Source organism: Triturus cristatus, chromosome 12 (genome assembly GCF_964204655.1).
Source record: "Triturus cristatus chromosome 12, aTriCri1.1, whole genome shotgun sequence".
Taxonomy (NCBI): Eukaryota; Metazoa; Chordata; class Amphibia; order Caudata; family Salamandridae; genus Triturus; species Triturus cristatus.
This window is the reverse complement of record NC_140595.1, coordinates 95,400,406-95,412,892: the sequence shown is the minus strand read 5'-3', so window position 1 is coordinate 95,412,892 and position 12,487 is coordinate 95,400,406. Positions and strand designations below refer to the sequence as shown.

At 50.7% G+C, this 12,487-nt stretch overlaps 1 protein-coding gene across 2 annotated transcripts in view; it reads left to right on the top strand.

Annotated features, from left to right (window-relative positions):
• ANXA9 (annexin A9) overlaps positions 1–12,487 on the top strand; it is a 288,305-nt gene that overhangs the window by 201,651 nt on the left and 74,167 nt on the right. The window contains exon 1 of one of the 2 annotated variants that reach the window (XM_085639697.1): positions 8,676–8,767. The exons of the other annotated variant lie outside the window; for it this stretch is intronic. The gene's annotated coding sequence lies outside the window, so the exon portion shown is untranslated. Of the gene's footprint in view, positions 1–8,675; positions 8,768–12,487 lie in introns of those variants that run through there. 2 annotated transcript variants of the gene reach the window in all.

Genomic DNA, 12,487 nt, shown 5'->3' with positions numbered 1-12,487 from the left:
GGGCTAAAACGATTGTGAGGGCTAAGATTATATTTTATTCCATTTTAATTATCAAGTTATTCTTTTGTACACTTGACTCGCTAAAGGTAGCGATAGAAAGCAGGTAAGGCGTACCCCAGGGTGTGGTACAGTGATTCAGATACAGCATACCTCAGTAGTGTCAAATCTGTGTCTCTTCTAGAGTTTAGGAGCATAATTTATAGGGCAGAATGGACTTAATCCCTCAAAATAACTTCATAGCTAATAGTCCACTCCTTGTAGATGCTTCACTCCACCTGCACCCACCTTACATCCACCTCTCTACTGACCCCCATCTGGCTGGCATCAACGCAGCGCTTGGCCGCAGCACAGACCATACTTTTTGGCCCCTGGGAAGATGTTTGTGCATATCCATGGTGTACATCATTATAAAACACTGACAAAGCCAATAGGCATCAAAGGTGAGATCTATTGGCTTTGCCAGTGCTTGTTTTCACTTCCTGCACAAAATCTTCCCTTGTCTCACGTCCTAACTCGGGGAAGAGATATCTCACAATCTGCTAACGAGGTTTTGTAGTGTATAAGAATCGCAGTGTTTGTATTTAAAAACAATAAATGTGCTGGCACTGTCTGAAGTGCAGCATTCCTTACACTAATATCTCTGCGCCATCACCAAGTGATTCGCCCCATCGCAAGACCCTCAGGGAACGTCACACTCGTGCACAATCCCTACAGGTTGCACATATTTGCTACTCACCAGGGTCAGAACCCAGGAGCTGGAATCTGCGGCCTGCAGGTTTCACACAGACCTCTGCAACAGGTGCCTCGTGACGGTTATAAAGCGCTACATATAAGCAACAACAGTACAATACCCCCACAGCTAGCTTATTGAATGAGTGACGTAGAGGTTACAAGAACACAGATTTTTGCAACAGGCACGTTTATCAATTGAGCTATTACATTCATGCCTGGGCGTGAAATTCGGCTCCGCTCGCCGAGTTTTGCCGGCTCCGCTCGCCGAGTTTTGCCGGCTCCGCATAGTGCGCGGAGTTCCGAAAAACTCTGATCCGCGTAACAGAGCTGAGTTTTTTCCTCGCTCGCGGACATCACTGTTAAGTTGACGACTGAGGAAAATCTTCCCGGCGAGATTTCCCCTAGGCGGGCAGTCGCAGAGGGTCGCCACCGCTCGCTTTGAGAACCCTCCCATTCGCGTTGAGGAAGCGACCGCTCAAGTAAAACATCTACTGGAGCTGCAGAATGCCGCTGACCGCGGCCCCCGCAGGGGGCCAATCGGCGGTCGGCGCCTTAGTGCCCCCGGGGCACCGGTCACCCCTCCACACCCCCTCCCACTGGGGGGGGGCGGGGACGCAGACCAGAGCCCCCCTCCTCGGGCTGGCCAGAAGTGACGCGCAATGCGTGTCACTTCCTGGCCCTGGTGTGAGGGGGAGGCTATTTAGCCTTCCCCCACCCTCCTGGCGACCTCTTTGTCGCCCACTTCACCATTTCAACTGTCGTAGGCTCGTCGCTGTGTCCCCGGATCCATGTCGCATCGGTCGTCTCTCGTCGTGGTTAATAGGATCAACGGTGAGTCTTGCTGCACCCACTCCGCCCCGGCCCTGTCCCTGGGCAGTACCAGGCGACGGGGCCCTGTGGCTCTGTTGGCCACGGGTGGAGGGGGTGCAAGATGGGGGCATGGGTGGCGTGACAGGCGGGTGCAGCGGTCCGTCGGCGGCGCCGGTTAAAGAGCGGTTAACATCAGTGTAGTTATGGACTTAGCCCGACTACTGGGGGCCCCTTGTGGTGCGGAGGAAAAGGCGCGAAAGGGTTGCGTAAGTTAGAAGCCCCAAGTCACTTAATTCCCCAATACCTGAATATGTAATGTAAATACGGGCTATGTACAGTCACTTAATTCCCCAGTACCTGAATATGTAATGTAAATACGGGCTATACAGTGCTCCAGGAATTGCGGGTTGAGATCCCCGTGGGCGATGCGGTCCATCGGCGGCACGGCCGTCACGGGGCCGGGAACCAGGGTTCAAGCCCCGTGGCCGCGTCCACACCCGGTGATTCTGGGCAAATCACTTAATCTCCCCGTGCCTGAATGCGTAATGTAAATACGATGCTATGTACAGCACTCCAGGACCTGCGTGTCGAGATCCCGTGGGTGCTGTGGTCCGTTGGCTGCACCGCCGACTCGGTACAGGAAACCAGGGATCGAGCCTCGTGGCCGCGTCCATACCCGGTGATTCTGGGCAAAAGAACTTAATCACCCCGTGCCTGTGAGGTATTGTAAATGCGGTGCTATGTACAGCGCTCCAGGTCCCGCGGGTCCAGATCTCCGTGGGCGATGTGGTCCGCCGGCCGCACTGCCGACTCAGTGCAGGAAACCAGGGTTCGTGCCCCGTGGCCGCGTCCACACTCGGTGATTCGGGGGCTAATCGCTTAATCTCCCCGGGCCTGAGTATGTAATGTAAGTACGATGCTATGTTCAGCGCTCCAGGACCTGCGGGTCGAGTTCACGCCATATAACGGATTTCAATAAGGACAGTATTTAGTGTGGTCGCGGATTTCGAGCCTCGCGGTCGCCCCCAAAATGAAGCTTGATTTAAGGAAGCAGGTCCCCCCGACACCCTCATGCTGCTTGCGCGACTGCTGAGGGTGCGGGGGGGTTAGGAACCGTCACCGCTTTGGCATGCCCGCAACCTCCCCCGTGTTCCCGCATTCAGGCGGCGGGATGCAAGCATTTGAGCAGGTAATACGGGATTGAGCAACAGTGCCCTGTGTAAAAGTGAATGCGAGGCCTATGTAAGGCGCCACAATACCTTCGGTCATTTTCGTACTCGAATGTTTATTACGGTACTGAGCTCCCAGGGACTTGGGTAATGTAAATGCGATGCTCATGAGGGCGCTCTCCCAGTGCCCTTTGTAAGGTTAATACGACGCTCATGTAAGGTGCTCTAATACCGCGGGACGCTTTGGTATTCGATCGGTATTACGGTACTGAGCTCCCACTGCTTAGTGTAAGGGAAATGCGATGATCACGTAAAGCGCTCCAATACCTCCGGGCATTTTGCGCTACATAGTAGGCAACAGGTTGGTTGGCTGCATAAAAGGGCGGATGCGCGATGCATAGATTGTATGGGCACAAGAATCGCCGCCAATTCCTGCAATGTCGGCGATGAACACGTAAAGCGCTCCAATACCTCCGGTCATTCGCGCGATATATGAGGCAACAGGCTGGTTGGCTGCCTAAACAAGGCGGATGCGCGATGCATAGGTTGTATGGGCACAAGAATTGCCGCCAATTCCTGTAAGTCGGGTTGGCGTTATATAATTATGCAGGCGGTGCTTGCTGGTTGCCTATGAGGCATTTACATGATTCGCGTGGATGCATGGTTTTGGCTGCCGGGGGCGCGGGGGGCATGCAGCGGGCCGCGTGGTCCTGGGCAATGGATGCGCTGCCACCGAATGCGTGAATGTGTAATGGAAACACTGCACTAGTTAAAGCGCTTCAATGCCTTCTAGACTACCTCCTGCCCATGCATCGGCTGCAGCGAGATAGAGGGTGGCGGCCGCATCGATCTAGGGTTCGGGGGGTTTCGCGGGAAAGGTCTAAACCTTCCCCTACCCAAGCGCGCCGCAGCGAGATTCAGTGTAGGGTAAAGCGCTCATTACACACAGTATCGATCGTGTGTCCGTCGGCCTTTCGCCCGCGGGGCATACTTCTCAATGGCAGCGGCCCTCGCGAGTAAAGTAAATGGATGGAGGTGCGGCCGGCAAAGAACCCGCACACCCTGCGCCGGGGGAGCCGTTAGGAGATTAGCGTGGGTTCACGGCCCTAATACACCAGCACTGCAACCCCCGTGGCGCTCCCTGGGTACGGTTATCGTCCCCCCTCCCGCGGCTATGCTGCCGCTGAGGGCGGGGGGGGCATGCAGTGGGCTGCGTGCGTTAGGCGTGGTGACCTGCGGAGGGCGGGTAGTCCGACGACTGCGAGCTGGACGCTGGTTTAAGGAAGCCAGGTTCCGCCCCTTGAGGTCGCGTCCGCATTATGCGATTACGGGCATTTCAGACCCCCGCACCTCAATGGTTAACTGGTACGAACCTTGTAAGCTCCTCGTGCTTAAATGTGTAATGTAAATAAGGTGCTCATGTAAAGCGCTCCAATACCTTCGGGTCGAGTTTGCGCTATATAATAATGCAACATGTATTGCTGGCTTCCTATAAGGCAGATACATGATACAAGTTCATGCATTTTCACATTACGCGATTACGGGCATTACTAAACCCCCCGCACCTCAATGGATAATCTGGTGAGGTGCTCGCGTGATGCGGTACGGGGAGCGTGTAATATGGTACGATTCTCTTAAGCACCCCTGCTTGAAAGTGTAATGTAATTACGGTGCTCATGTAAAGTCCTCCAATACCTTCCGGTCGAGTTCGCGCTATATAAATATGCAACATGTAAGTGCTGGCTTCCTATAAGGCAGATACATGACACAAGTACATGCATTGTTCACAGTACGCGATTACGGGCATTACTAAACACCCCGCACCTCAATGGTTAATCGGGTGCAGTGCTCAAGTGAGTTGGCACGGGGATCGTGTTATATGGTACGAATCTCCTACGCTCCCCGTGCCGGCATGTGTAATGTAAATACGGTGCTCATGTAAAGCGCTCCAATACCTTTGGCGGCGAGTTCGCGCTATACAAATATGCGGTATGTATTTGCCGGCTTCCTATAAGGCAGACACTTGATACAAGTGCAGGCATGGTTCACAAGATTTTGCTCCAATACCTTCGGGTCGAGTTCACGCTAGATAAATATGCAACATGTATTGGCTGGCTTCCTATAATGCAGACACTTGATACGAGTGCATGTATTATTCACAAGAATTTGCTCGTGCCCACATTTGCACGCATTAGGTGATTCCGGGCATTACGACACCCCCGGCACCCGAATGGGTTATTTGGTTGATGCTCGTGTCCGGCGCTCTATTAATTTTGCGTGCTTTACGGTTTGAGCTAATCACTAATCCACCGTGCCCGAATAGGTATGTAAATACGGGGCTGATGTACTGCACTCCAACACCTTCGGGCGGGTCACGCTGTGACTCGGGGCAGATAATTTAATATCCACGTGCCCGATGATGCATGTTTATACGGTGCTCAGGAACTGCGCGCCATTACCTTCGGATCCATTTCACGCTGTGGTTGTGACTCTGGGCAAATCACTGACCGCCCCATGCCCAGATATGCATGCGTGCTGCTGGACCTGGTCCACCTGGGCCCCCCGAGGGTCGCGAATTTTGGCGGCTCATGATCCCACTTCCGTGCCCGATTATGTATGTAGATACGGGGCGTATGGACTGCGCTCCATATACCGTCGGGCGAGTCGCGCTGTGACTCCGGGCAGATCACTTAATCTCCCCGTGCCCGATTATGTATGTAAATACGGTGCTCACGTTCTGCGCGCCAATACCTTCGGATCGAGTTCGAGCGGGCAGGCCCAGAATTGTGAAGGGGGTAACCTTCCCGCATGGGGGGGGGCGAATAGTTCTTGGCACATCTTCTCAGGCCCAACGGGTCCTTTATTTCAGCAGACCCTAGGATAGCGTCTCGGGCCTTGGGGACATAGATGGGGCCATCTACAACACCAGGAGCTATATCTCACTGGTAAGTCTTGTGCCTGTGGATATAAGGGATCTCACAGGGTTTGAGTCCCGCTAGCGCAGTCACACGGTCATGAGGTGGCAGAATTTCAAACTCTTCCTTTTGCAAGGGTGGTTCCCTTCCAGCTAGTTGCAGGAAGCCCTAGATAGGAGAGGTTGCAGGTAAGACTATAGCGGGTTGGTGGAGGGCCCTGGCTGCGACGGTGAGCCGCCTCCAGGGCTGTGGCGGAGTTACAGGGCGATCTGGAAGCAGGCCGGTACAAAGGGTACCTCTGCGCGGCACCATAGGGGGTGCCTGAGCCAAAACCGAGGAGCCTCATGGGAGGGTCCCGGAAGCCGTGTTGGCGCCCCGCTAGTCCTGCGGGCGGTTGTGGGCCTGAACAACCGGAGGCTTGCTAAGCGACGCTCCGCCCCCAGAAGGGGGGCGTGAGTAGAATTACCAACGGCACGTGATCGTAGAAAGAATCACCTGGAGGGCAGCAACGGCGGGCATCGCTCCCGCGCTGCCCGGCTCATCAGGCGAGCAGGCGACCCAGTTAGTTGCCTGCCCTTGGATCGCCTGTAAGATAACCCACCCATTACATATTCTGGAATTATGTAATAAACCTGCAGCATTGTTACCCAACACCAACTGTCTTGTGTGTGTCATTTGGGTAACCTATTATGGGGGAGGGGGGACAGCGTGGTGCCCCTGGGGGTACTATGCCGCTGAGCACGGCCCCCGCAGGGGGCCAATCGGCGGTCGGCGCCTTAGTGCCCCCGGGGCACCGGTCACCCCTCCTCCCACTGGGGGGGGGCGGGGACGCAGACCAGAGCCCCCCTCCTCGGGCTGGCCGGAAGTGACACGCAATGCGTGTCACTTCCTGGCCCTGGTGTGAGGGGGAGGCTATTTAGCCTTCCCCCACCCTCCTGGCAACATCTTTGTCGCCCACCTAGCCATTTCCCTCCCTACCGCTTACCCGGCGTAGGCGTTGGGTGGGGGGGGGTTTCTGAGCGTTGTAATGTTTTCTTTTTCGTTGCAGGCGGAGTTACAGGGCGATCTGGAAGCAGGCCGGTACAAAGGGTACCTCTGCGCGGCACCATAGGGGGTGCCTGAGCAAAAACCGAGGAGCCTCATGGGAGGGTCCCGGAAGCCGTGTCGGCGCCCCGCTAGTCCTGCGGGCGGTTGTGGGCCTGAACAACCGGGGGCTTGCTAAGCGACGCTCCGCCCCCAGAAGGGGGGCGTGAGTAGAATTACCAACGGCACGTGATCGTACATAGAATCACCTGGAGGGCAGCAACGGCGGGCATCGCTCCTGCGCTGCCCGGCTCATCAGGCGGGCAGGCGACCCAGTTGGTTGCCTGCCCTTGGATCGCCCGTAAGATAACCCACCCATTACATATTCTGGAATTATGTAATAAACCTGCAGCATTGTTACCCAACACCAACTGTCTTGTGTGTGTCATTTGGGTAACCTATTATGGGGGAGGGGGGACAGCGGGGTGCCCCTGGGGGTACTAAGAGCAGCGCTCTCTTGGGCTGCGGAAGGTGCCGTTCACTCTGATTTTACTGCGCAGGACAAACACCCAGTGCTAAAAATCAGCAGGACGTCATGCACTCCACCGCTTGCGGAACTCCGCGTATGTTTTTGGTCACTTCCCGGAGCTCCACGCAAACTCTGCCCAGGCCTAATTACAAAGGGATTGAAAACTGCAATCAACAGCTCCAAGATCTCTTCAGAAGGTATATTAGTTCATTCAATTATTTGATGGGTTTGGCCTCTTCCCACTACCACAGATATCGGACCCTGGCATGACAAACTGACAAGTTTACTGGGATTCGAACTTGTGGTCTGTAGATTGAACCGCAGTCTCTGCAGCAGGTGCGTTATCCCTCTCTCCGCTACACAACCTGTATCACCCAGCCTCTCCCTCGTCCGTCAAGTTTCGTTCGTTGCCAGCACGCAGGGCCCACAAAAGGCAACCCCGAGGGACGGTGGAGCTTGTTCTGCAGCATTTCTGTCCTCCAGGCCCATTCTGCGGGACCGGTTATAAGCCTGCTCCACGTACACACCCCGGCCCCCTCCCGAGATGCCGCAGCCTTGAGAGGCAGGGGGCGTCCGGCCCCCTCCCGAGATACCGCAGCCTTGAGAGGCAGGGGGCATTTAACCTCATGCCTGAGGGAGCCCCGTGTCAGCCTGTTGTAGATCGTTATCGTGATCTGACTGCTTGGATAGCTCAGTGGGTTTAGTAACCGGGGGGGAGGGGGGGGGCGAGTGCACTAATATTCATTTTATTATCAAGGGTGAACGTTCTGAAACCTTTTGTTAACCCATTATCAGGGTTGCAGCAGTGAGCACACACAGACTTCCCTCCATTTAGTGGCCCATGTATATGTTCCAGCGATGTCCAGAGACACCCCCTCTCTGTGATCTGTGTCAGATTGCAAGGTCCAGGTTGCCCTCACCCGTGTCCACCAGAGCAGTCATGTTACCAAGGCCGTGCGTGTGATTATCTCATCCACTCCAGGTTTTCCCTTTGCATTCTGGGACTTGTAGTCCCGTTTATCCCATTAAAAATCCGGACCACAGGTACACAATGTACAGAAAACAACCAAAGTGTAAACCACGCATGCATGGCCCTAGGAAGCTTGCGAACTCTGGGGCTTATTACATGGCCCTTGCGCTGCCGGTACGTCACTTCTTCCCATATTAAAAGTAACGCACCTACGGCGCAAGGGGCTTGTAAATAAGCCCCTCTGTGTTCACCTGGACTAGACGTTGTTGTTATGTTACAAACCCGATCAAACGTGACTCACTCTGCTCAGTTGTAATGTTACACCAAGCTGTACCATATCACACAATTCCACACCACACTAGTGTCAATTAACGTTTCCCTGTTGAGACGCCTGTCACTGCCCGGAGAAGCCCCCGGGGAGTACAGGGTGCAGAAATAGCGCATTACTGAGCACAACGGGCTCCCAGCAGCTGCAGTGAGGCTGGTGGGCGTGGCTCTACAGTCAGTCACGTGACTCCCGTGCACTTGGCCACGCCCTTAGTGTAAGGACAGGGGCTACCCACACCTTCACGGTTATAGCGGAGTCCTCTGCTGCACTGTCCGGGAGGGCGTCAGCCAGGTGGGTGCGTGAGTGTGGCCGTGTGCGTGTGGCACGGCAGTTGTGAGCCGCCTGGTGCACTGGTGAGGACACACCTGTCGGATCAGGGTAGGGTTACCGGGGCGGCACGTTTCCTGCTCTGTGCCTTCGCTTGACCGCGGAGACTTATCACTGCATTGATCGACTTGCAAGGAACCAGATACAACCCCCAGAATACATCGGGTTCATAGCTACAAGGCCTAGACTGGAAGCAATCATTTGTAAATAAAAGCCCAGGGTGAAAATATAGTATCATGTAAAAATATGTTAATTAACTGGAGAGTGGTGTGTTCTGTTATTTAATTTTGGTGTTTTATAAAGTGTTTCTATTAGAGGAGTTACTATATGTTTTCTTGTCATTGGGTATATCATGTTAAGTGCTAGCTTTTTATTTAACAACCTAATGCATTCTATGAGCTATAGTCCTGGGACCACTTGAATAGACCCACTTGGACAAAAGTACCAGTTTACAAAGGCTTAAATGACAGAACTGGAGCAAAGTATTTAGTGACAATGTTTTTGAGGTTAAAGCCTACCAGACAAGGCAGCTGTCTGGTTTGGAAAATACTTCTTGCGAACATTCTGAAAGATTCTCCGGAAATGCATTCTGTCTGTTGCTTACCATTGGATTTGTGGTTTGTAACTCACATTTGCTTGCTTTCTATTTGATGGCTTAATTTTTTAAGGCTGTCCAGAATGTCTTTGTCCCGCCTGTGGAGCGTCGCCTGTTTACTGTATTCTTCCACAAGTGCTCACTTTCTGTAAACAGGCCTTTAAATGTTCTTATCTTGTCATGTTTAGTATGTGTTCAAAGACAGAGGTCAAATGTCAGGCTCTGTCTTCTGAGGGAGCTTGGTGTTTACTTCTCTTTTGCTGACTTCAAAGTGAGAGGATTTATGTTACAATCTTGCTGGACTCTGTGGGGTGGGAAAGGAACGTTTTTTTTCTAACACACAAAATGAAAATATCTGTAAATGAGCTGGGCGTATATTTCGGAATATATCCTAATTAGGAAAGCACAAATGAAGCATATATTTTTGGTAATTCTGAAATGTGGTGGAAACATATCCACACATTATCGTTTGTTCGCTGTATAGTTTTAGAAGTAAAGCTGTATGTGTAAATGTAAAAGGCCATCTCAATTGAAAATGTGTTGTCTGTAATGGCAGTCCGCTACGACACCATGTATACTCTTTTTATGTCACTCTATGTCCCTCCACTGTATGCCACTATACGACAATGCACAGTGCTCCACTCCACTCAATGACACATTACTCAACTCTACGCTACAACACGCCACTCCACTCATTCCACTCAAGTCCCTCTATGCCACTCCACAACCCTTTACTGTATTCTATGCCCCAGCACTACACTCTATGCCTCTCCACTCAACAACACAACACTACACTCAACAACACTCTACGCCACTCCTGTCCACGCCACTCTCCTCTACTAACCTGTAGCCATGCCGAACAGCATGCATGCTGGTGCACAACATGGCTAAAAAGCATTGGCAAAGCCAATAGCTCTTGCATAGGTGAGATCTACTGGATTTTTCAATGCTTGTTTTTACTGCTAACCCTAGCTGCCACATAAATTATTGCTAGTCTCAGCGGTACTGGAATTGTTTTCAGAGTAGGGGTACTGTGTTACAACACTGTAGTCATAGCGACTGTGAAAAATCCCAGTGCCACACTAAGAGGAAGTGTAACAAATGTGCCACGCCCAGGAGAGCGGTAAGGGCGGAGGATGTAAATCGATGGTGGATGTTGGAGCATGCTGTTGTAAATATATTACACAGGCCTGGTGTGGCAGCGCAGTGTCATTTACAGACAGCACGTTTCCATTGAAATGGACACACATTTGCACTGGTGTGCAGTTTTACATCAAAAACTATACAGCACATAAACGATAATGTGTAATGTTTATCATTTGCGCAACACAAAGTAAAGTATCTTGATTTGATCCTATTAAATTCTTTGTTTCCACCAAATCTCTTAATTACAAGAAAAATGTGGTTCATTTGTGCTGACCTAACTGCTGATATTTTTTTCAAAACTATTTGTACAGTTCCTTTACAGATTTTAAATTTTGTTGTATTAAAAAAAATTACGCCCTACGCCATTTCCTTCGTATCCCAGCAAGATCGTCACACAGTTGCCTTTACCAAAGCCTCTCAGTTTGCCGTCGGAGAACGAAAAGTAAATCCCAATCTCCATGTTAAAAGAATAAGCAGCAATTTGTCAGAAAACATAGTATGACCTTTGACCACTATTCTTGGAACACACAGCAAATATGACAAGATAAAAAAAAAAAAATTAAGACCTCTTCATTGCTCTTTCACCTTCTGAACTCCAGCACAGTTATTCTGGGGGTGCTGCAGCACCCCACACCCGTACTTCCATCGCCTGTTTCAGCAACATGCTGGAAGGAAAAGGCTGTCTGTTGGTCCTGTGTCATGTGTCACACCTTCAGCCAGCCGTGCCTTTTTATCCCACAGCACGTTGCATGCTGGAACTTTGGAGTGGCGTTAAAAAAAAAAAAATGGAATTCCCTAACTGGGACAATCGGTCTATAAACGGGAATAGCTGAAAAATGTACATACGCCTGGCATGTATGCAGTGCATATCTAGCATTTATATACATGTGTGTTCCTTATTCCACTATTGTTATTGCACAAATAACAGTGGTTTCCAAAGCCATAATTCTATCATGCACATCATTTATGGATGGTTACCAACTGCATAGCTATCACAATACTATCAATAACATACAATAGAAAAATATGAGCATGTTATCTTGAGCAATAATACATGAAGAAGAAAATGTTCTTTATTCGGTTAAATAAATAACCATAAAGGATATGAAACATGCTAAAAACACAGTAAAAAAAACACAAGGTAAGAATGAAAAACAAGACTCCTAATACAAAATATATAAAAAATAAATCAAACTATCAACCAAAAACATTTTAAAATACACGATAGATAAGAAACGAGTCAGCTTGTTTACAGATATTGCAATGTGATTATGAACAATTACCTTTTCAATATTTGGGCAGCATTTACAATCCCACTAGCCTTCCAACTGTCAGCAGAGCCCATAGGGCGTTCTATATGATAGTGTATTGGTTCTCAGTTTCTTGTGCATGGTTGGAAGGGTGGATTTAAAGGGACATTCAGTGTAGAAAACGACAGTTCTGCATTAGTACCTTTCAAGAAGTAGCCTGGTTTAATGAGGACTGTGTGAGTTCTGACTTGTAATGAGACCTCATTCACCGGATGGCCCCTTTAAGGTGTGTAGATGACTGTAGCCGCCTTCCTTCATGTCATTACGCACACTGTTGAGTCCCGAACTTATGTGTGACAACCTAATGCATTCTGGATGGTTTTTTTTTTTTCTTCCATTGAACTAATTGGACTAACGCATATAAAAACAATGAATTGTTGGTGAAAGGTTTAAGACTGGAGACGATGCACGTAATGGCCGGGAGTGAGGCGGTCTCCTATTGTAGATTGTCCTGTTTTTATTCAGCGGAGTCTTTCATCGATTGGCCGGTGGCTTGTAGCAGCACTTATGCCTGAAGGTGCTTCAGATAGCGAGTGAGATATAGGTTTGTGGTTGTGTGTACGTAATGATCTGTCTAGTAAACGGCACCCGAAGAAACGTGCTGTGGAACAGCCCTTCATTGATTTCCGTGAT